The sequence below is a fragment of the Symsagittifera roscoffensis genome, chromosome 1 (genome assembly GCF_963678635.1).
Source record: "Symsagittifera roscoffensis chromosome 1, txSymRosc1.1, whole genome shotgun sequence".
NCBI classification, from domain to species: Eukaryota; Metazoa; Xenacoelomorpha; order Acoela; family Convolutidae; genus Symsagittifera; species Symsagittifera roscoffensis.
In genome coordinates, this window is record NC_087062.1 from 61,545,121 (window position 1) to 61,568,603 (window position 23,483).

The 23,483-nt window shown below is 38.9% G+C and overlaps 1 protein-coding gene across 1 annotated transcript in view; it reads left to right on the forward strand.

The window, feature by feature from the left end:
* The first annotated feature begins 2,961 nt into the window (after positions 1-2,961).
* Positions 2,962-23,483, forward strand: part of LOC134846964 (elongation factor Tu, mitochondrial-like) — a 448,088-nt gene continuing 427,566 nt past the window's right edge. Inside the window, exon 1 of the mRNA XM_063864453.1 lies at positions 2,962-2,983. The gene's annotated coding sequence lies outside the window, so the exon portion shown is untranslated. The remainder of the gene's footprint in view (positions 2,984-23,483) is intronic.

The following is a 23,483-nucleotide window of genomic DNA, read 5'->3' on the forward strand; positions in this document are numbered from 1 at the left end:
TTATTCGGGTGTGTTTTGATTTTTTTTTCAAAGGTATCACAAATAATTATCGGAATGGATCGAGTGATATACCAAAATGAAGACCTTTCAGTCGTGATTTGAACGTTAATAAAAATTTTCAAGATGTTTTTTCAGTATCGAGAAAAACTGATTTAAAAATTTGTTTTTTATTTCAATTTTGAGCAAATGAAGCGAGCGAGCAGGCTTACAACAGCCTTATTATACTTAATTTAAGCCCTGAAAACTTTGCTTTTGTTCAAATTGCATCTGTCGAAAATGCTTAATTTGTTTAATGTCAATCCTTCTATCACACCTCGCAGAAAAACACCTACTTGCACAGTAACCGGCTATCCTGGGTAATAATTGAGTATTGCTATGATTAGCTATCACAAATGCTAATTTATGCCTAATATTAAAAAGTGAAAATGATTTACACCGGTCTTTTTGAATACATTTCAATAAGCTAAAAAAAAAGTGGTCTTGTTGAACATAGCACATCGAGCAATCAGTTATAATCAGAAAAGATTCGCCTATGTCATCAGAAAGCATTAAGTACCTTCGGCTCGTAGTAGTACCTAAATGTTGTGATAAACTTATTAAATAGTTTCATGTGATATGGTACGCTTGTAAGAAGCCCTGGACGTGACTTTAGAGACAATCTCGTCAAGCCGCGATACTCCCCTTCTACACGGACAACCCCGCCTGAACCTCCACTTGTGAAAAACCAGGTTGTAATCGCTTTCATTAATTTTACTTGATTTAAAATCCATTTTAAAACAATCCGTTTTACAACCTATTCTCTCTTGTTATGACTCTTTTGTACCCTGTTAAGTGAATCTCCGTGGCGAAGTACAGGCCGTTTCTCACAACCTGCTGCCCCCCATAACTAAATCAGCAACAAACGAATCCAATTCCAAAACTCTAGCTGCCGCATAATTTTACGGAAGCAAGGCCTACTAGACGAACTTTTCACTGAAGCAAAAGCACTCCCCATCAGACATTCGAAACAGAAGAAGTGCGAAGTGAACGAGGAAGTTAAACAGTTCTTTAAGCTAATGAGTACAGGTGAAATATCTGCCGCCATTGTATGCCTTTAAAAAAACGCCGAGACGGCTCGAAACTCAACCCTGGAAATGCACGAAAGCGACGATCCCTTGGGTCTCAATGCGTTCGAATGGAGGAGGATATTAATTCATTTCAACAAGTGATCAATTCAGCTTAGCAAAACGTTTACAAAGCTATCCTGTACAATAGCAAGTAAAGTTCTCCCCCATAAAAACCTAACGGCGTGCAACTCGTGTCGTCTGATACGTCAGGACAAAAAATCAGGGGTACGGCCCATTGGTATCGGCGAGGTTCTGAGACAAACAATTGTCAAAACAATCACCCATTGTAAAATCACGACCTTAAAAATTCGGAAAAACTCCCCAACTCTGCTCAGGTCAGAAAAGAGGAATCGAATATGTTATCCACAGCTTGAGGAACGAGTTCGATAAACCGGAAACGGACGCCATACTACTTATTGCTGCTTAAAATGCTTTCAAATTGCTCAGCAGAAAACTTGTATAACATTCGCCAAAAATTACATAGTAACGGAGCGTAGAAAAAGCACCTATGGACGACTGGAAAGCGTCAATTACCTTAATTCTACTCGTTTTTAACCGTCTAGAAATAGCCAGTTATCTTTCTGGTCGGTTTAGGGCTAAGTAAAAAGTTACCATTCTTAGGCCATCAGTCAAACAAATTTTTGATCAGCTTTCGTTTACATGCAAAAAGAACCACATAGCTGGGTCTCTGATCCCCAGACTACGTGATTACTTTTAAAATCTTGGCTCGAAATCCATTGTTTACGATGTTTTTAGTGACAGTTATAAACTAAATCTATGGGGGATGGATTGAGTTTTTTTATGTCTAGCAGCTCATGCTCCGAAAAAAAAATTGAAATTGGAATTAATTCAGCCATTCAGGGCATCACAGCAGCTAAAAAGTGTATATCACAGTCTGCTGAGTCTCTAGGCACCGGGCCTCCAATTCCGTTCTCCTCCTGAGATAACACCCTAACACTCCTCATTTCGGGTGATCCAGTTTTGGATAATCAACTTACAAATCGCATTAGAAAATGAAATTTATCTACGTCACCTCAACTCACTGCGTGTCATATTTATTTCATTTCTGTTTCTGAAATCCATTTTTGTAGCTTTCGGGCTAAATTATTTTCAAAATTTTTGATGAATTTTGTTATGAAAAATTTTTTTAGAATAACTTCGTCAAGGTTTTTAGTGTGACAATCTATGATAGGCTGACATGGAAAGATCTACAATTTATTCAAGTATTTCTTTGATTTACTGGTGGTTCCGACCATTTAAAAAATGTGAACGAACTTTGTATTCGGGTGTGTTTTGATTTTTTTCAAAGGTATCACAAATAATTATCGGAATGGATCGAGTGATATACCAAAAAGAAGACCTTTCAGTCGTGATTTGAACGTTAATAAAAATTTTCAAGATGTCTTTACAGTATCGAGAAAAACAGATTTGAAAATTTGTTTCTTATTTCAATTTTGATCAAATGAAGCGAGCGAGCAGGCTTGCAACAGCCTAATTATTTTTAATTTAAGCCCTGAAAACTTTGTTTTTGTTCAAATTGCATCTGTCGAAAATGCTTAAACTGTTTAATGTCAATGCTTCTATCACACCTCGCAGAAAACCACCTACTTGCACAGTAACCGGCTATCCTTGGTAATACTTGAGTATTGCTATGATTAGCTAACACAAATGCTAATTTATGCCTAATATTAAAAAGTGAAAATGATTTACACCGGTCTTTTGGAATTTATTTCAATAAGCTAAAAAAAAGTGTTCTTGTTGAACATGGCACATCGAGCAATCAGTTTTAATCAGAAAAGATTCGCCCATGTCATCAGAAAGCATTAAGTACTTTCGGCTCGTAGTAATACCTAAATGTTGTGATAAACTTATTAAATAGTTTCATGTGATATGGTACGCTTGTAAGAAGCCCTGGACGTGACTTTAGAGTTAATCTCGTCAAGCCGCGATGCTCCCCTTCTACACGGACAACCCCGCCTGAACCTCCATTTGTGAAAAACCAGGTTGTAATCGCTTTGATTTCTTTTTATTTGATTTAAAATCCATTTTGAAACAATCCGTTTTACAACCTATTCTTTCTCTTGTTTTGACTCTTTTGTACCCTGTTAAGTGAATGTCCGTGCCGAAGTACAGGCCGTTTCTCACAATCCGCTGCCCCCCATAACTAAATCAGCAACAAACGAATCCAATTCCAAAACTCTAGCTGCCGCATAATTTTACGGAAGCAAGGCCTACTAGACGAACTTTTCACTGAAGCAAAAGCACTCCCCATCAGACATTCGAAACAGAAGAAGTGCCAAGTGAACGAGGAAGTTAAACAGTTCTTTAAGCTAATGAGTACAGGTGAAATATCTGCCGCCATTGTATGCGTTTAAAAAAACGCCGAGACGGCTCGAAACTCAACCCTGGAAATGCACGAAAGCGACGATCCCTTGGGTCTCAATGCGTTCGAATGGAGCTTAGCAAAACGTTTACAAAGCTATCCTATACAATAGCAAGTAAAGTTCTCCTCCATAAAAACCTAACGGCGTGCAACTCGTGTCGTCTGATACCTCAGGCCAAAAATCCAGGGGTACGGCCCATTAGTATCGGCGAGGTTCTGAGACAGACAATTGTCAAAACAATCACCCATTGTAAAAAAACTAGACCTTAAAAATTCGGAAAAATTCCCCAACTCTGCTCAGGTCAGAAAAGAGGAATCGAATATGTTATCCACAGCTTGAGGAACGAGTTTGATAAACCGGAAACGGACGCCATACTACTTATTGATGCTTAAAATGACTTCAAATTGCTGAACAGAAAACTTGTGTAACATTCGCCCAAAATTTACATAGTGACGGAGCGTAGAAAAAGCACCTATTGACGACTGGAAAGCGTCAGTTACCTTAATTCTACTCGTTTTTCACCGTCTAGAAGTAGCCAGTTAGTTTTTTGGTCGGTTTAGGGCTAAATAAAAAGTTACCATGCTTAGGCCAACAGTCAAACGATTTTTGATCAGCTTTCGTTTACATGCAAAAAGAACCACATAGCTGGCTCTCGGATCCCTAGACTACGTGATTACTATTAAAATCCTGGCTCGAAATCCATTATTTACGATGTTTTTAGTGACAGTTATAAACTAAATCTATAGGGGATGGATTGACTTTTTTTCTTTCTAGCTCCTCATGCTCCAAAAAAATAATTAAATTAGAGTTAATTCAGCCATTCAGGGCATCACAGCAGCTAAAAAGTGTATATCACAGTCTACTGATTCTCTAGGCACCGGGCCTCCAATTCCGTTCTCCTCCTGAGATAACACCCTTATCTCCTCAATCTCGTGGCCCGAGAGGGTACGGATACGCTCCGGCTGTCCCACTGAAGCCTTTTTTCTTCCTATCTGCTTCATTTAAGAATCTTATCATGCGTGATCGTCACGATAAAAGACTCCGTTTTTTCTTTTGTTTTTCTTAATTTGTTCGTTTGACGTTCTCGCTCGTTGTCTTTTTTTTCTCTTTTTTGGGTCAAAATGGCCGTTTTCTACGTTTCCGGAAAAAAATTGTTTAAAAACGAAAATTTAAAATTTTAAGTTTCCAGAACATATTGACCCTCCCTTTCACCACGAATTCTTATCTAACGTCATTAATGTCCGTTTTGTTCTCGTCTGAGGTTTCGATTATGCCAATTCGGGGGAATGGCACATACTCACTGGATAGTCCCCTTCAATGTCCCGATTGAACGCATAATTTCGGTTGATCCAGTTTTGGATAATCAACTTACAAATCGCATTAGAAAAAGAATTTTATCTACGTCACCTCAACTCACTGCGTGTCATAATTGGCATCGTACTATATTTCTACGCCTTCTAATTTTTTCACAAAATTTGCACTATTAGGTGTGTCCTAGATAAATTTTATTTTCTGACTACTTACGTCGTTTCACCGCAAAACTTCTCTACTCTCTCGCTGATTTAAAAGGATTTGGGATGTGGCACGACCACGCAAACTTTAAAATTAACTTAATGTAACTCACAAATTATAATCGTTCATTTATGCTGTTGCCGTCAATATTAAAATTAAAAAAACTCTTCGAGCGAGCGTACCCAAACCCTACCAGGTCGCCACAAAGTGAAGATGTGTCCGACACAGGTTAAAAACTTCAGTCAGGTTTAAATAGGTAAATATACTCACCTATGGCCTATATCAATAAGAAATCATCAACTAAAATTTTTCATTGTAATTCAACAATTGCAACAATTCCTAACAATTTCAAAGTCTGGTTTGGCACAACAACATCAAAACAAAAAATTTAAAAGTTTCAATAATCAATCTTGGTTTTCACTTGGTTTTCACACACTACAACAATTAAATTTTTTCTATCTCTCTCCACTTCTACCTCATGTCTCGTCTTCAATCTTCACTCCATTGTTTCTTGTTCCTGTTCACCCATCTCGCTGACTTCCAGGACCTTCTGCAGCATGTCAAAAGAGTTGCTGGCCGTGCCCCAACTTTCTTGTTCCAGCAACCTCCGTTTGCAGATGGCAGGAGATCTACGATTACTTTCTGCTCCCTATTCCTGCAGAAGCTGTTGTACAGACACAGATTCACATTCCGCTCTAGGTCAGCTTGTAAGATCTCTTTTTTCTCTTGTTCTGTGGTGCAAGACATTCCAGCTACTCTCTTTATCGCTGCAGTCACAGCGTTCATATGTGACAGGAATGCCCTCTTATAGGCTCCCGGTCCTACATATAGCTGGTGCCGCACAGAACCATGGCATCAATCCTTGACTTGCCCATATTCACTCGATTGCTTCAGGTATTCTCAGAAGTTTACAGGTAGTCCTGAACAAATCCAGTTTCTTTCAGAGGCTCACTCCGCTCGTTTGCTCTGGAGTTGGTACGGTCATCTCCTGTTCAGTTGTTCCTGCTTTGCTTTCAGCCACCTCACCGCTAGCATGGTGCTGACCACCAGTATCTTTCGGTTCTGGGCTGGATCATGGAGAATAACTCCTCTGCAACCCAAACCAGAACTAGGTTTGCTCTCTTGGGGTAGCAAAACGTCTGCGCTAGGCAGTGACACGGATACTCCCCATGAGTCAGCAGGATTTTCCTCCAAGTTCGATAACCCGATGCTATCAGCAGGGGCTCGATTTCCATCATCGTCTGATGCGTTTCTTCTTTCTCATCTATCGTGGGGAAATCGCTTGACATCATCCCTCTCGCCTTCTTTTTCTGCATTTCACTGATGTTTCCCTCGCCCCACTTCACGAAATCTTCTCCCACCAACTCTTCTATCTCATCCCTAGACCTCTCCGGGACTGCCCGAATAATCTTCGTCAGTAGCTCATGGGACTTTTCAGACATTCTCGACAATCTCACGCACTTGGGCACCAAAAAAAGCAGGTCAATCATTCTATGTTGCCTTCTGACATCTGCAACCACCAGGTACGTCTGGTATTTGCTGTTGTAGTATGCCGCGCTAGATCCCACCAGGTACTTCGAGCCGACTGTCTTATGATACCCCTCGCTATGCTTCAGATTCATTTCGTTCCCATGAGCTTTTCGCTAGCTTCCAATTTTCTGTTCCATCTGTAACGCTCCAGGGAATACTTCCACACTCAAGGATGTGACCAGACCATGGGCATATTCCAGGCGTTCCAATGACTCAATCGACCTGACCATCCCCAATTCCCGCACTCTCTCCATCCAGAAATCGAGGACCCTCTTGCTCGAAGTCAAAGTACGAGTCCCTCGCTTCTTCATTGACGAATGGATTATAAGCCACTCCCGGAATTCCTGACACATACTGGAAGGTCTTCTGCTTCCCTAACGTCACGTATTCTTTCAGACTTCTAACTCTTTCCAGCAATTCTTTAGCGAATGTCAGTTCTTTGTAAGAGCATCTCCTGACTTCCTCCAATCTCCGGTAGCTGTAAAGGTCGTTTACTTCTTTTGTCGGGATCCGTGGTGGCATTTCCTGGTAGAGTTCCAACGAGGCTCTCAACAAGACTTCTTCACGCTTCATCGATCCCTGTCTGATTGCCTTCACGCATTCTTCTAGCACCGGATTGGGGATACAATCCACCATAAATCCACAAAGCAAAGCGCATCTTTTACATTTTGCCCATGCTATCGCGCAATCATCCCTGGCAATCAACACCCTCAAGGCTCTCATTAGTTCTAACTGCTGCTCTCTCGCCTTCGTCTCAATGGTGGCTTTATACTCCTGTCTTCTTATCCCAACAAGACACACACAAGTTTTACTTGTAGATCTGTCCTGACACAGGGGTTGGCTATGTACTCCATCACTGATGAGGGAGTACCCATGGTTTCATCGAAATACTTCTGTAGGGCCACCTTCCAGGAGATTTTGTTCAGAAGTTCCAAACCGTTCTCATTTGCCTCCGATGACATCACAGTGCCATATTCTTCCCTCTTCAGATTTGATCCCGTCACCAGCTCCTTCAGGTGCTTGATTTCCTCCTCCTTGGAAGCGATCTGTAACTCGTCAAACTTTCTCTTCCATTGGTCACGATCCTTCGCTTTCTCCTTGTATTCATCAAACTTGGCGCACAATTCTTCCCAGGCTTTGTCCTTTTTTTTCAAGAGTTTCACTGGTTTCTGCCGTCTGTATTTCGATGTCGTTCATTCTCACCTTCTTTGGTGGTGGAGCTGCGGTTGGTGAGTCCACAGAATGCAATGGGGCCGGCTCATCACGTGATCTTTTCGATCCGAAGAGAGGCTGCGCTGAGTAACTGGGGCGTACTGGCTTTAGCATTTCTCCCAGCCTACAAACCCTTTGTTCGCCTAACCCTGGCACAAGAGCCAGGTCATGCTCAGACATCTCTCTGCGTCTCCATCGCATGAGTCGATTCCTGCCCCGCTCGGTGGTACCGGACTTGAGCAGATCGAGATTGAATGCGGGAACACGTAAGGGACCATCTGAAGCGACCCAGTTGGACTCGGTGTTGTCGTGACTGATATAATTGATGGTAGTCTGATCGATATCCTGAACCGTCAGGATCGTCTCCTTGGGATCTGCAGTTAGATCATGCAGCAATTCTAGCACTCGTAGGTTTCTTAACTCTTTCTCATGCATCTGCTCTACCTCTGGGTCGAATTCCACTGCCGGCTCTGAGCGATCGTCGATCGAATCCTGGTGTGTGTCGTTGATCAGGTCGATCTCCTGTGACACAACTATTTCGCTCAGGCCACGTCGATCAAACCAATCCTGTCCACGACAAAGTCTTCACTATACGGGTTGTATTTCCTTTTACTCCTTCCCTTCTTGCCCTGGTGCGTCTCCATGGTAAAGGGAAAGTCAGGCTCCACTCCTTCATCAATTTCGGTCTGCTCTGGCCAGTCCCAGTCCTCCTCAGTAAATAGTAGGGTTTCGTCATCAACCTCCATGCGCTCGGTTTAATTCCAGGTCAAGTGACAATTCACAATCATCTACCACTTCATTCCCGTCGTTTTTGTCGCAGGTCGGGTCAACTATCAAAGTGTCCTCATCATTCATGACAGCCGGAATGCACCAGTCCTCCGATGAGGCGTTGTGCGGTTTGATATTCTCTTAATGAGCTGCCCGTCCGGTGCTCAACCGATAAAAACGACCACCCTGGTGCACTTCAGTTATTTGAAATGGGCCACGCCATTTTTCAGTTATTTTTTGATTCCCTTTGGAGGAGCGAGTTCCTGGAACACCCAGACATAGTCCCCAACTGAGTAGGCTTTTGAATCATCGGTCCTCTTGTCGAACCTCCTTTTCTGCCTGACTTGAGCCTGCTGCGTGTTTCTCCTGCAGAGATCATTGATTTCCTGTTGCCGCCTGATCACCTCACGCACGTACGTCTGTGGTGCTGTTCCCCTACCCTCGTACTCAGCGTAGAAGAACGTTAATGGGAGGGCCTTCTAGTGGCCAGTTAACATCACGTGCGGGCTTACTCCCGTGGTGGAGTGTTCGGTGCTATTGTGAGCGCCCATTACCTGCGGCAAGGGCCTATCCCAGTCGTCCATGTATCGTGATCAATAGACCCTCAACATGGAAACTAGTGTGCGGTTTTGTCTTTTTCCATCTCGTGAAATGATCAATCATTGCCAGCACTTGGTTATAGCCCGCGGCCGTCATGCAGAGTTTCTGATGATCAATTTGTACCAACTCATTGAATCCTAACGACTGACATAACAAGCATGCAGAAATCCATTTCTCTTAGGCCTTCTTCAAGCCAAGCCATTCAAATTGCTTCTGTATTTGGTTATACACATTATCCACGCTTTTCTGGCCCATCCGATTGTGTGAACGGAACAGTAATTCAATTTGATAACGCTTTGGTAGCACAATCAAATTGTATTTGTAAAGGACTTTGTCTTCTTTTTTGCGCTTGCAGGCCACAATCCCGTCTTTGTTCAAGAATAACAAATCCTTTCTCTTTAGATAAAATTGCTTTAGGATCTTATAGCTGTTTTCTTCTAAATTGTCTTTGTCAGGTGCTCCGTTTTCTATCCATCTCTTTAGTTCAGGGTGAGCTGGTATGGGATGCCCGGACTTATCATTCCACCTGATGAGTGGCAGCTAGTCATAGGTGTCTTTATCCAGAAAGGAAAAGCTAACCTTAATTTCTGCCTGGTTAGCTTGCTTCTCATCTTATCGCTCGTAGAACTCAGCTTCTTGCTGAGGCTGTCGGCATTCTGGTGCTTGTCACGTGTTCGATGCTATATAATCATGTGATAGCCATCCAGACGCACGTTCCAGCGACCGATATAGCTTTGGTCCATCGAATAAGTCATTAGCCAGGCAGGAGCTCGGTTTTTCACGCGCAACTTGAATGGAGCACTCCCCAAGTAGGCCCTATACTTTTCAACTTTCGATGCACCGTATTTCATTTCAGTGTCGGTTAAGACTTTACTCCCATAGGCTATTAGCTGGAGAACAGTCCTTCCATTCTACTCTTGTTCCTGGCGAAGTATGCCCGATATCGCAACTACCGAGATGCATATGTGTCTAGCACAAACATCCCTTTCTCTTTAAGCATACCGAGGACCGGAGCCTCGCAAAATTCGCGCTTAATGTTCTCAAAACAGACCTGAGCCTCGTCAGTCCAGCTGAATTTCTTACCCTCATTTCGCATCAACTGCTACATAGGGTATGTCTTGTCAGCATACCCTTTGATAAACTCTCGGTAGTAATCCGAGAAAGCTCATCGGTCTTCGGTGATTTCCATGTCAATACTGCTTCAATCACTTCAGGATCTGGTCTGACTCCTTGTTTATCTACAAGACGATTCAGATGATTGATTGAGTCTCTCAGGATTTCGAACTTGTAAGTAAAGACCTCGTCCAGAGTCTCTATATGGTCCTCCATCGTTGGTTTTGCAATACCCACGTCATCAACGTAACACATTATGAGGTTGCCATAATTTTTAGTCACCCTCTTGAGTGCCTGGGCCATTAATCGTTGGAATGTGGCTGTTGCATTGCATAGTCCGAACAGTATTCTTCTCCACTGGAACAGTCCCAGTTCACACGCGAAGCCCGTTTTCTTTCGATCTTGTTTTCTGAGAGGCACTTACCAGAACACAGAGCCCAAATACAACGTCGTGAAAAATTTTGCATCTCCAGACTTGGAGAGGCTCTCATCGATGCGGGGAATCAAGTATGCGTCCTTTATCGTTACCGCGTTCAGTTAACCGAAATCACAACAAAATCGATGTTGCCCCCTTCCTTTTTGCCATGAATACGCCGCAAGCCCAAAGGGACTTCGACGGTTCAACCATGTCATACTTCATTAACATCTCATTCTCTTTCCTGCATGCTTCCGACTTGTGTGGTGTCATTCTCCTAGCTCCCTCCCTGCGAGGTACCAAATCCTCTTCTATCTCTTTTTCATGTTCTACAAAATGCAGCAACCTATGTCAGCTTTCTGCTTCGAAAAAACGTCCGCGTTCCGATTCAACACTGCTCTAAGAGAGTCCAGTTCCTTATCCGATGTTTTAACTTCTAGGTGTTCTATCTCAGGACTGGTTTATTAGTGCTAATTCTATGTCTGTTGGTCTCGCAGGGATTACTTCTCCTTCTAATTCAACTCGAGGTCAATCAAGAACTTGTCGATTGACTCATCATCTCTATGACGTCTCCTCTGAAACTTCACCATGGCCTGATGCCCCTGTACACCCGAGCCGAAAGGATTGACCAATTTGTCGAAGATTTTGCGAGCACTGTCTCGTTCATTCGACCTTTTCGCCATCACACAGCTCAGGGCCGTGCCCTCGAAGTTACTCGTCAGTGCGCTACATTCTTATTTCTTGGATAGGTTCTCCTACTCAAAATGCAACTTCACGGCCTCTATCCAGGTATCAATGCAGCCATCTGACTAGACCTTTTACGAGTTCGGTTTCTTGAGTGTCTTTCGTGACCTCTCTCCTCTCTCAGTAGACTTCAAGAGTTTAGTAATGGACGTATCAAGAGACCTGTTTAATGGCTCAAATATTGAAGCGTACGTCGTAGTGTCATGTGTCATGTGAGACGGTGGTCAATTCTGGTACTGATCTGACCTGCGGCCCCGTGGGCAAGCGTGCCCCCGATCTGGCGTGATTGGATTCGTCCAACCTGCCCTCGACTCTTAAGCTGCCTTAAGTCTCTCCCTATGGTTAGGCTCAAACATCGTTCTTAACCTCAGTGGAGCCTCCGCGTGACGGTGGGTTCCGGATCCGTCAGTCGCCAGACGCGAGTCCTCCATTGAACCGGAACGATTCTCTTGGTTGCTGCCTCTCAAGATCTCATCAATCTTGCGCATCATAAGGTCAGCCTTGGCATCTAATCTCCTATCCAAGCTAGTCATCACGTGAGCGTAGATGTTGTCATGATCGTTCAATATTCACTCGATCTCTCTTCCCATCCTATTGTTTCTTTCTGCTGACTCCTTGGTTGCTAGAGCTGAGGTCTGTGCAAGGCACTGATCGATATTTCGAATCAACTGAACCTGTTCACTCCGGGCTTGTAGTTTCGCGTCTGCCAGTTCGTCTCTTAACCCCTCATGGCCCTGTTGAGCCCTTTCTTCCACTCGGTCGATCTTTTTCGTCATGTCCTATTGTAGTTCTTCAAGGCTTGTCATTACGTTGGCAAACATGCCACTCACATCACTGGCCGTTCCCAACACTGGGTAAGACCTAGAGACGATGACGTCATCTGAGGTTGCAGCCTGGTGCTCGATGATGCACCACCTTCCTGCGTGCCCACCGACATCATTAGCCGGTCGAATGTCGAGGATGCTCCCATCGTCATCCCATCTGTCTCGGGCTAGGTGTGAAGTCCGTGTCCGAGTGCATCAGTCCCCGATGGTCAAAGCCAGAAGACAATCCATCTGCTCGGAGCGATGCCATGCGTTTATCGTACATCATCTTGAAACTCTTCCCTGCTTTTGAACTTGGTTGCTCTTTCCTGGGACTTATGCTCGACATCATCGCATTCTTGCCCTGCTTGACTAGAGAGGATTGTTCCTTTCTACGATTATTGATCTTGGTCTCCGATTTGGACGTGCCTTTGAACAACAGTTCCGTTCTTGCATCAATCTCGTAACGCTCCAAGGTTCTCCGGTGTTTCTCTACCCCCTCCCGTTCCAACTCGTCACCGGGCTCTTGCGGGTCCTCCTGATGGTGGTGGTCGGGTCGGATTAGCGTCTGCTCCCCTTCCTCGAAGGGTTCCGTTGGTGTCACGTTCGCCGCACCGGCCTGGGCGTTTCGCCCTTCATCACCATCTAGATTCTTCTCACTTCTTAGTTTCATTCCGCTCACTGAAAGATCACCATGATATTCACTCGTTGCTTCACAAGCAAAAACGTCGGAGATGCTGCTAATCGAAGATTGGCTACGCCGCGATTTAAACCTCCGCGTACTTCCCGTGCTCAGCCTGGAAACCTTAGTCGTTTCTCCTGACGAGTCTCTCTACGGCATTTTTTTCGATAAGCGAGGTCCTCATCTATCCAAAAATGTTTTCTGACGACAATGCACAAAAATCTTTTTTTCCTTAAGCCTGCTTGTTCAATTTCTTCAATATCTAAATTATTCTTTAATCATTTAGAGATGCTATTAGTGACTCGGATAAAGTTCAACACAGGGTCTGCCTGTTGTTCAGTTACTATTGATTCCACTCAAACACTTAATATAATACATTCACAAAAACTCACAAGATATTATACCCAACACACAAAACACAACTGACAATAAAATAACAACACACACTATGGATGACAGCGATCTCTCGCTTCAGTATCACTTTACCACCACAGACGTCTGAAAACACTGTTTCATTTAAAATCAAGTAAGTTTTTTATAAAATAACAGTGATGGTTTCAATATCAGACAAATAAAACTTAATCTTGAAGAAAAAGGCTTTCCTCAATTGTAACACTCCAAACGAACAAAGCCCAGGAAACCGTCTTCTCAAGTGAGTATGTCTTGCCTAATATACTCACTGAGGTCTTCTTTTATTTATGTGTCCTGCGATTGCCTGAGCTGTCCTATTAAGTAACTCGAGGCAACATCTGGTCGAAAAAATCTAGAGTCCAACCAAAAGCTCTCCCACACTCGGACAGTTCCAAGTAGACGAGAGTAGGGAACAACTTTCTCTTCTCAAATGAGTGTGTCTTTTCTAATACACTCACCGAGGTCTTCTTTTATGTGTTCCCGGATTGCCCGAGCTTTCCTACTAAGTAGGTCAAGGCAACCACACAACCAAAATAATAATCGAAAAAGTTTGTTCGGATACTGCTGATGAACCCGGTTTCGAATTCGAAGTTGATCGCAAATCTCCGGGTCAACTGGGCTTTTTTTTTTATTATACACACCTCGTGATTCATCGACTTTTTATTTCAACCTTAAAGGGATATTCAAGATGTTTAAATTGTCCCGGAGGTTCACTCCAAATTTTCACTAAGGAGGGTTGTTAAGGGCTTAAGTTACCTCGGAGGCTTACTTCGGAGGGTTATTAGGACACTTAGCTTACTCCGGATGGTTACTTCGGAGGGTACCTGAAAAGCCTAAGTTACTTCGGAGGGTCCCCCTAAATTCACTAAGGAGGGTCAATAAGACGCTTAAGTCACTTCGGAGGGTTCCCTCAACTTTCCAAATTTTTCAAGTCTCGGCTTAATGGGGTCTCCAGCTAGTGTTAAAAAGAATCAAAACAGGCTAGATTAGCTCTGGGGGTTAGTTGGACTATCTCGGAGGGTTCCGTGAAAAATTTCTACTAAGGCCGGTTGTTAAGGAGCTCAACTGACTCCGGAGGGTTGCTTCGGGGGGTTCCACAAAACTTACCAAAAACAAATGTTTTCACCAAATTAGAGCCTCCGATTGCAATCTGGCTTGCTTAAAACAGGGTTAGTTGACCCGGTCAACCTAACCAGAAGGATAAAAACGTGGTTTAATAAAATTTTTTGCCGCTCGGAGGGTTCCCTAAAACAAACTAACAAACACTAAAAAAACTTTCTTTCCTGAAGTTATCAAACCAAAACTTGTTGCTGTTCAGAAAACTGATTAAAAACGTCGACTTAGGGTACCAGAAAAGTTTCGATCGGTTTGTTAGTCCTTGAGAACTCAACAAAAACGCATTTCGTAAATTGGCCTTTTTTCACTACTTAAATAGGTTCTCAGCGACTTTTTCCGCAATTCTTGCTGAAAGTGTTTTATCAAAATACTTGAAACGAGCGTAGTAGCACTGTACAGTACTTGAATAATGCAAAAAAACTGGACCAAAATTGGTTTGGAAACAAAAATTTGGTCAAAAACTGTCAAATTTGGTCCCTCCGATTCCTTCTTTTTCCGATCTTTAAGTCTCTAGCTTTATCCACGGAGCTGTTCGGAGGGTTACTCAAAAGTTGTTCTCAAAACTGAGCTCATTAAGATAGCAGGCCTCTAACGCAAAAGTTTTCTCGCTTTAACTCTAAAAACTCAAAAACTCGATCCTCAAAACACATTGACTATAAAAAATTTGATCGAAATTTTTTTTTGCCAACTTCTACTTAATCTTTTTCAGCGCGGTTTCTATAGTTAGGGGGCTCTGAATACGTAGTAGCTCACTGCACAAAAGCTTTTTGCTGTTCGAAAAAACCCAGATATCCAAAAATTTTGGGGTTAACAGTTTGGTCAAAAATCGCTATTTTCGACAAAATTGAGGTGTTTCTCGGGTCTACTACGGATAAAAACCTATTAGTAGTCGTTAACAAATAGTACTATGCCCTGTTTTGCACCAAAATACCCGATTTAAGACCCTTAACTCGGAAATTCGCAATCGATTGGGGCTGCAATCGGAACGCGCCAATTGTGCTCCCCACTACTTAAGTTTTAATATGATATAACCCATACGATGCTAAAACTGTGTTAACGATACCCAACAAACGATGTGGATGTTGTCCTTGTTGCCTCTTTTTGAGTCAAGACACTCAATCTTTCCATCAGAAATGATATAAATCAATCTGAAACAACAACAAATAGGAAGGTCAGATCACATCTCGTCCGGAAATAAAATATAAAATGTCATTTTATGTTTTTTTGTGTTTTTGGTTTTTTTTGGGGTTTTTACTGTTTTTGTACTTTTTTTATTTCAAGTAAACTTATTACTGGATTTTTCTTATTTATACAGTATTTTGTATGGTTTTACGCTTTTTTTTTAATTGATTTTGGTCCAAGGGCCTTGGGATAAACGGGCTCTAGACTTCTCACGTAACCCTCGGGCCCCCGGAATTTTCGGCCTTAACTAAATTTAAAAAGTAAATCGTACGAGGCGGAGGGTCGGTACCATCATTCTAAAACAACACGGGACCATAAGGCCTCTAACTTGGGCATACGCCCGGAGCGGAGGGTTCGTCGCTGAAACGTTTGCTGATCATGATGGTCTTGCCCTTAACAGGCCCACCAAAGAGCGCCATAAAAACGTCTATGCAAAAATAACCACATGGCTGGGTCTCGGATTCCCAGACTACTATTAACAACACGGCTCGAAATCCATTAATTACGATGTTTTTAATGACAGTTATAAACTAAATCCATTGGGGATGGCTTGACTTTTCCACTTTCTAGCTACTCATGCTCCAAAATATTAAATCAAATCGGAGTTATTTCAAGAATTCAGGGCATCACAGCAGCTAAAAAGTGTATATTACAGTCTACTGAGTCTCTGGGCACCGGGCCTCCAATTCCTTTCTCCTCCTGAGATAACACCCTTATCTCCTCAATCTCGTGGCCCGAGAGGGTACGGATCCGCTCCGGCTGTCTCACTGAAGCCTGTTTTCTTCCTATCTGCTTCAGTTAAGTATCCTATCGTGCGTGATCGCCACAATAAGAGACTCCGTTTTTTTCATGTTTTTCTCGACTTATTGGTTCGACGTTCTCGCTCGGTGTCTTTTTCTTCTCTTTTTTGGTCGAAGTGGCCTTTTTCTACGTTTCTGGAAAATACTCAGTTGAAAATCGAAAATTTGAATTTTAAAAATTCCAGAAGATTCTGACCCTCCTTTTCATCAGAAATTCGTCTCTAAAGTCATTAGAGTCCGTTTTGTTCTCGTCGGAGGGTTCGATTGTGCCAATCAGGGGGAATGGCTTTGCTCTAAAAAAAAACAGAACTCCTATGTCCGGAGCTACAACTCATATAACATCCGTCAAAACCATATGTCAGTAAAGCGGTTTTGTCATCTACCAAAGGCAAAACGCTATGTGATCCCCTCGCAATGGCTATGTACGGAATTGAATTAATCCCACTGATCGAGCTCCTGCCAAAACCAAATGTCACCTAAAAGTGTTACGCAGATGACGAAAGCGCTGCAGGTGATCTTAAGAGTCTCCGCGCAAAACTGGACAACTTGGATATGCACGAAAAAATTTTCGGATACAATGTCAAGTCTTCCAAGTGTCAACCCAGTAGTAGATGTTGGAGCTAAATTGGGGGTGGGGGGCATAGTTGGTGACCCCCATGTTTTAAGATGGAGAATAGAACATACGGTCTCGAGCTATGTTTTTACATTGAGTATAGAGTCTAGAATGTATTAGTATATGGAATTCTAATGGTAAGAATTCATTGTATGCGTGATGGTGAGAAAATGAACATAAAAACGAAATTTTTTGGTTTTTGTGCGGAAATGTCTAGTTTTTTTTGCAACATTTTCGGCGCTCGTTATCTAATTGTTAAATATCAAAAAATAATTACGTGTAGGTTGTAAAATTAAAGTTATGTACTTAGTTTTTTGGTACTTGGTAAGTCAATGGTAAGAGTTTTTGGGTAAAATCTTGGAATGTTTACCACAAAAAATTTTCAAAAAAATTTCAAATTACGATAAGGTTTGTTATAATTAAACCTAATAATTAATTTATTAAATGATCTTATTTTTTGAAACATCTAACTGAATCCATGCTGAAACCTACTGAAATTTCGAAAAAAAGTCAAGGTTATTGGGAAAAAATTGCAAAAACTGTACGTAATTGGAAAAAACTGCAAAAAATTCAAGTGTTTGGAAAAAAATTGCAGAAATCTCACAGTTTTGGCTAATTTATTGAGGCTTCTCATCTAATTGAAAAAAATAGTTACAAACAGAGTTTAAGATTGAGCTCAAAAAGTATTTTAATTGGCATCATGTTGAGACAATGCTACAAAGTTCTGAACAAAAAAAAAGAGTTTTTTCATATTTTTTTCTCAAAATATTGAAATACGATAAAACCTATCATAATAGGGGCTAAAAAGCTGGTTTTATAATGCTATGAATACTGAAAAAAAAACTTATAAAAGCTGAAACAATTTTGAATTTTCCAAAAAATAGTGAAATCAATTGTAATTTTTGAGAAGGTTAAGTAAAAATTAATCAAATTTACCCAAATTGTTCATTTTCAACCTTTTATTTTGGTAATTAACTGGTTTTTTTCCACTTCAGGGAAAATTTAAATAAAAATCCTAACTCAAATGATTATTAAGAGCAAAATACCATGAAATTTCTAGATCAAACTCCATGATTCAACCCCTCCTCAGTTTTTTCAAGGATTTGCCCAAATTTGTACAAAAATTACAACTTGTGAAAAAAATTTCAGGTTTAAAATTATAAATTTCACATCAATGATGAAAAATGACGAGTTTATTTTAACTCAGTTTTCGCTATTGAACTCACTTTGCAAAAAAAAAATAGTCAGAACTGGGGATTTAAGGCGGAAAAAAGTATCAATTGAACAAACAATTTGCTGGCAGAGATGAAATTAGAACTGATACCGCCTGCTCATTACAAAGTAATTTGTAAATTTCTTCCTTAAGGTTCCTTGTTCAGTTGCAAGAGTAAAACACTTAAGCAACTTTTGAGAAAAACACAAGTTTTGATTTCATTAACTATCTTTTTTCTTGCAAAATAGTTAGTATATTGCTTTTTATTCTTGATTTAAGCGGGAAGTTTTCTCAAAAAAGTGTCAGTGAGGAAGAATCGGTGCTAGTTAAAGCATTCAAAAGTTTGTGTAAAAAATAAGAATTTAAAGCTGTTTTTATTTTACGTTGAGCTTTTAAAACAAATTAAGAGCAGCCCTATTGATAATAATCTGAAAACCTAGTCCCTAATATCTAAAAACTTCTTAGAGAGCGCGTCTCAAAAAACAAATCGATTTGGCAAAAAATCATGTTTGCAAACTGGCGCAATTGTATAACTTTCCGAAATTATTCAGCAAAAAAACTCTATAGATCTACCTAATTTTCTAATTAAGCTAACCAGAACAAAATCTTTACTTTGTGTCTAATTGAAACTTTTCATGTTAAATGTCAAATAATCAATATTCGGTTCTGCTAAAGTATTAGTTTGTTCACAAATTTTCAGCAAATTCCTTATTATTTTCCCTTAAAATCTTTCCACATCAAATTTTTCTTGTTTTTTATCCAAAATAATGCAACGTAGATCTTGAAAATAATTTTTTTTATGCTTCTTGTATCATCTTCCAAAAGAAGTCGGATTGGGTTTACTTTACACAAATTATCCTCAAAACATCTCACTTTTCATACAAATTTACCTATTATATCAATTGATAACGTGTTTTTCCAATGAATTACGCATAAATTTAATCTTTGCGAGTTTTATGTCGGATTTTTTCTCAAGATGCATTTTATAAGCTAAATTTTAGTAAAATTATCTCAAAACTTCTAATGATATAAAATGAGTTTCTATCTCAATTTAGTATTTTTCTCAGTTTCTTTTTCATCTAATATCTTTCAATTCAATCCAACTTGGACAAAGTTTTACTTGAAAATTGAATTTTAGATGAAAAAATATATCGTTTCAACGAACATTCAATAACCCGAAGCAGAAATAATACCATAAATCCATTGCTAAAAGTCTTTTAATGATTTTCTCAACCTCATGACTGTATTTTGCTCTTTCAAATCTGAATTTCTATATTGAAGTAATTTTTTAGTTGAGATTGTAAAAATCATTATCTTGAAGTTTTCAAAGTTTAGCAAAAACATACATTTTTTCATCTTTTTCAGGTCAGTTATCAATTTCTTTTCTGAAATCATCAAAAAAACAGTAGAAAACCATAATTCTTGATAAATCAACCCCCATTATTTTGCTTAACAACACACAACTCTATGAACACTTTTACAATCACTAAAGAAAAAAAACTTTAAAATAGTAAATTCACAAAACCTTTTGATTATCCGATGTTTTATTAATGTCCAATTTTTCAAATTTTTAAACAGATACTTAACCATTCATTAGCGTATGTTATGCACTTTACTACACATTTGTCGCAACGACGTCAAAGTCTCCGCAAGCTTGCAACCAAAGAAGTTTTTACTGTTGATTAAAGATTTTTCGATCGATTTCCATGGAAAGATTCACGACATTTTGAACTCGATTTTTGCTGTCTTTATCATCAATCAAAACCTTTGAATAAAAAATGATTAATAAAACAGGTATTGTGATACAAACACTATATATTTTTTGCTAGAGTTTTTCAAATTTACCACAATTGTATTTCAGATTCAGTAAAAACTATTATTCATAGTGATTTCTATGTTTTAAAAAAAAGTATTTGTTTACTTCTTTTGAAGTGTGTTTGGAGACTGCTGAGCAAATAAATAAGCATTATATTGACAAGAAGAAAACTTCTTGAAATGATCACTGAGTTCCTCTCTGCTATAAGTATAAAAATTACAGTTCGAACACTTCAAAACAATACAGGTTCTATGATGTCTTGTACGCTTCAAAACACCACAGGGTCTACGATGTCTTGACGCATCTTCACGTGTGTATTCTCTGCCACATTCAAGACAAGCAACTCTTTTGTTCTATTCAGTGACAACATTTCAAAAAGTAAAGAAAGAATAAATGGAAGATTTAAAATGTCGCAAATTTTCAAATAAAAACAGTTGAAAAGCCTCAAAAAAAATAAAAGTAAAAAAAAAACGGTAAATTTCTTAACCAATTGTTTTTAACGTGAAAGAAAATCAAAATGGATATCACCCTAATTAGCCAAGCTGAAAGAACAAATCATCCCATCTAACCATGGAGTTTTCAAAAATTTTGATATCAACCAATCAGAATCGAGCAGTTCTTATAAGGAAACTTGTATTTTTTTATATCAATCAATCAGAATCGCACTTTGGTTCACAGGTAATTTTTTTCGATATTAACTAATCAGAATAAAGTGATCACAGATTTCAAATTTTATTGAATTTTATAGACATAACTAACATATACATTTGACAACAAATAGAGATAAAATATTTTTTTGTCTGGTTCATATTATTTTTTCGATACTCAATTCAAATTTTTAAGTTTTGATCAAATTTTTTTTGATTTGTTTTGTTTCTAACCATTGAAAAAAAAAATTAGAAAAAATATTAATTTTATCGTTTTCTTTTTGGTATCTTGTAGTATAAACAGCCGGAACTCTATTAAATTTGGATAATCGAATAAAAGATATTCTGACAAATCTAGATTTTGTATTTGTATCAAATTAAAATCAGTAATCGAATTGAAATTCCTCATCTCCAGTTTTATAAGCTCTTCCGTTGTTTTGTTTTTTACTGATCAACCACTCAATTCGAGTTAACTCTTCTAAATAGAAACATTGTTGATAAATCTGGTTGTACTCTTCTTTTTTGTAATCTCCTCTCCATCTTTTGAACAAAGTTATTGAACTTTCTGTGTTTCTATACAAGTTGAAACCATCAACGTCATGTGTCCGCCACGCTTGTAGTTTTTTGTAGTAGTTCAAATTTAAAATCTGATGAATGTCCGTTTCAGACATTGAAAACGCTTTTGATAGAAACTTTTTTCTTACTGAAATAAACATAGAAACTTAAAAAACTCGAATTGTTTTTTCATTTTTAAATTATTTTGTAATAAAAATCACCATAAAATTTTTTCCATCATTTCGAATACTGATGTAGCAATCAAAAAGTCAAATTATGGCAAAAAAATTGAAAACAACGAATGAATTACAGAATTTCTTGTTTGTAATTTTTTTCAAATAATTTTTTTTTTTTTAAATTGGATAAAACAGTTTCAATTTGTAAAAAAAGTAGGAATTTTTAGCAAATATGCGAATTGCTTTGAAATTTTTTTTTGCATGATGCAACATTTTTCATGATTTTTTAAAAAAACATATGAAAAAACCAATCTACTTTTTTCCTATGCAAATGCAAAAAACGCAAATTTTTTTTTTGAAAATTGTGTTAAATTATTGCTAACAAGTTTTCATTATTGATGACTTTGAGTGCTATTCCCTATCTTATTACATTTTTTTCTGATAGTTTTCATTAATATACATGCAACAAAGAGATTTCTTTATGATCAAAATTAAAACACAGAAGTTAATTTGTTTATTTTTTAACAGTGCAAAAAATCTTTTCACAATTTTCTTTAAATTGCGAAAACATTTAATTAAACTTTTCTTAACTTGCGAGATTTTCTTTGATTTTTTAATAAGTGTGCAAAGTGCAAAAAAAATTATGAAAAGTTTTGCAAGTTGCAAAAAATGTGAAGACTTTTTAACAAACATGCGAAAGATTTTGAAAATTTTTTTGCATGATGCAACTTTTTTCATGATTTCTTAAAAAAAAACTTATGCAAAAACCAGTCTACTTTTTTCTTATGCAAATGCAAAAAAAGAAAAGTTTTATTCTAAAAGCTTGTTTAATTATTGTTAAAAATTTTTCATTTTTGATGATTTTGAGTGCTTTTCCCTATATCTTAATACATTGTTTTTCGGATAATTTTGATCAATAAGCAATTTCTTTATGATCAAATTCAAAACACAGAAAATCATCTATTTTAATTACTAACAGTGCAAGAAAATCTTGTTACAATTTTCTCTAAAAATGCGAAAAAATTTAATGAAATTTTTCTTAATTGGTGAGATTTTTTTGATTTTTTTAACAAGTGTGTCAAAAAATGACTTTTAATATGTTTGCAAAAATTGTGATGAGTTTTTATCATCTGTGCAAAAAAATGTTGTAAAAATTTTTACAAGATGTTAAAATTTGTTTTTTTTTCTTGCCATGCTTACATCAAAATATTGTAAAAGTAATTAATAATTGAAAAATTAATTTGATTTTTAATCCGTGCGCAAAATTTTTTTAACAAACTTTTTTATAACCTCTTACTTTATTTCTTTGTTCCTGTCTCTTTAAAAAAATTACTAGATGCAAATAAATTAAGTTAGAAAATACAAAACAACAACCAAATTCAATACAAATCAAAGAGCTGTCGAGCAGCTGAAGAATTTTGTAAGTTCTCAATGGAGCGCAAAGCTGGTCTAGCCTCCATCGCCGGTGGTTGTCTTGGTGGTTCGCTGACTGGAGTTATTGGCTCCGAGAACCCCTCATCCTCTTCGATAGTAATTGGGTTCTCCACAGATCCCTCCTCCCAAGGAAAGAGGAAATTGTCGACTGGTTGAGCCACATATCTAGTCGGTGGTTTCGGGGTAGTTAATTCCCACCTGATCAGACACTTCCTCCATCATTTGCATTGTTCCAAGTTGGTTCTCTGTGATGGGTACGTGCGTCATATGATGTTCGTTGAAATCCCTTCGCATCACCTCCACCATGTGCCAGACTTGGATGGGTATGTCCATTCGAGCCAAAAAATACTCCAGAGACTGTTTCTCGTACTTGAATTTGTACTAGATCAGGCGAGAATTCTACAGAGTACATAAGGTTGCTGTTTTGCACTGAGAAGATAATTTTGAGCAATAAGTTGAGAAAAAGAAACAGAGTAAGAACAAGATTTACAGCTGAGAGGGAGGTAGTTGACGGAAGATAAGTTGAAATGAAAGTTTTAGAGCTGAGAGAGGAGGTAATTGACAGTAGTTAAGTTGAAAACAAAACGATGTTTAGTTCAGAGAGAGGGGTACCTTCAACTCGAATGTATGGGTTTAACCAATCAGAACTAG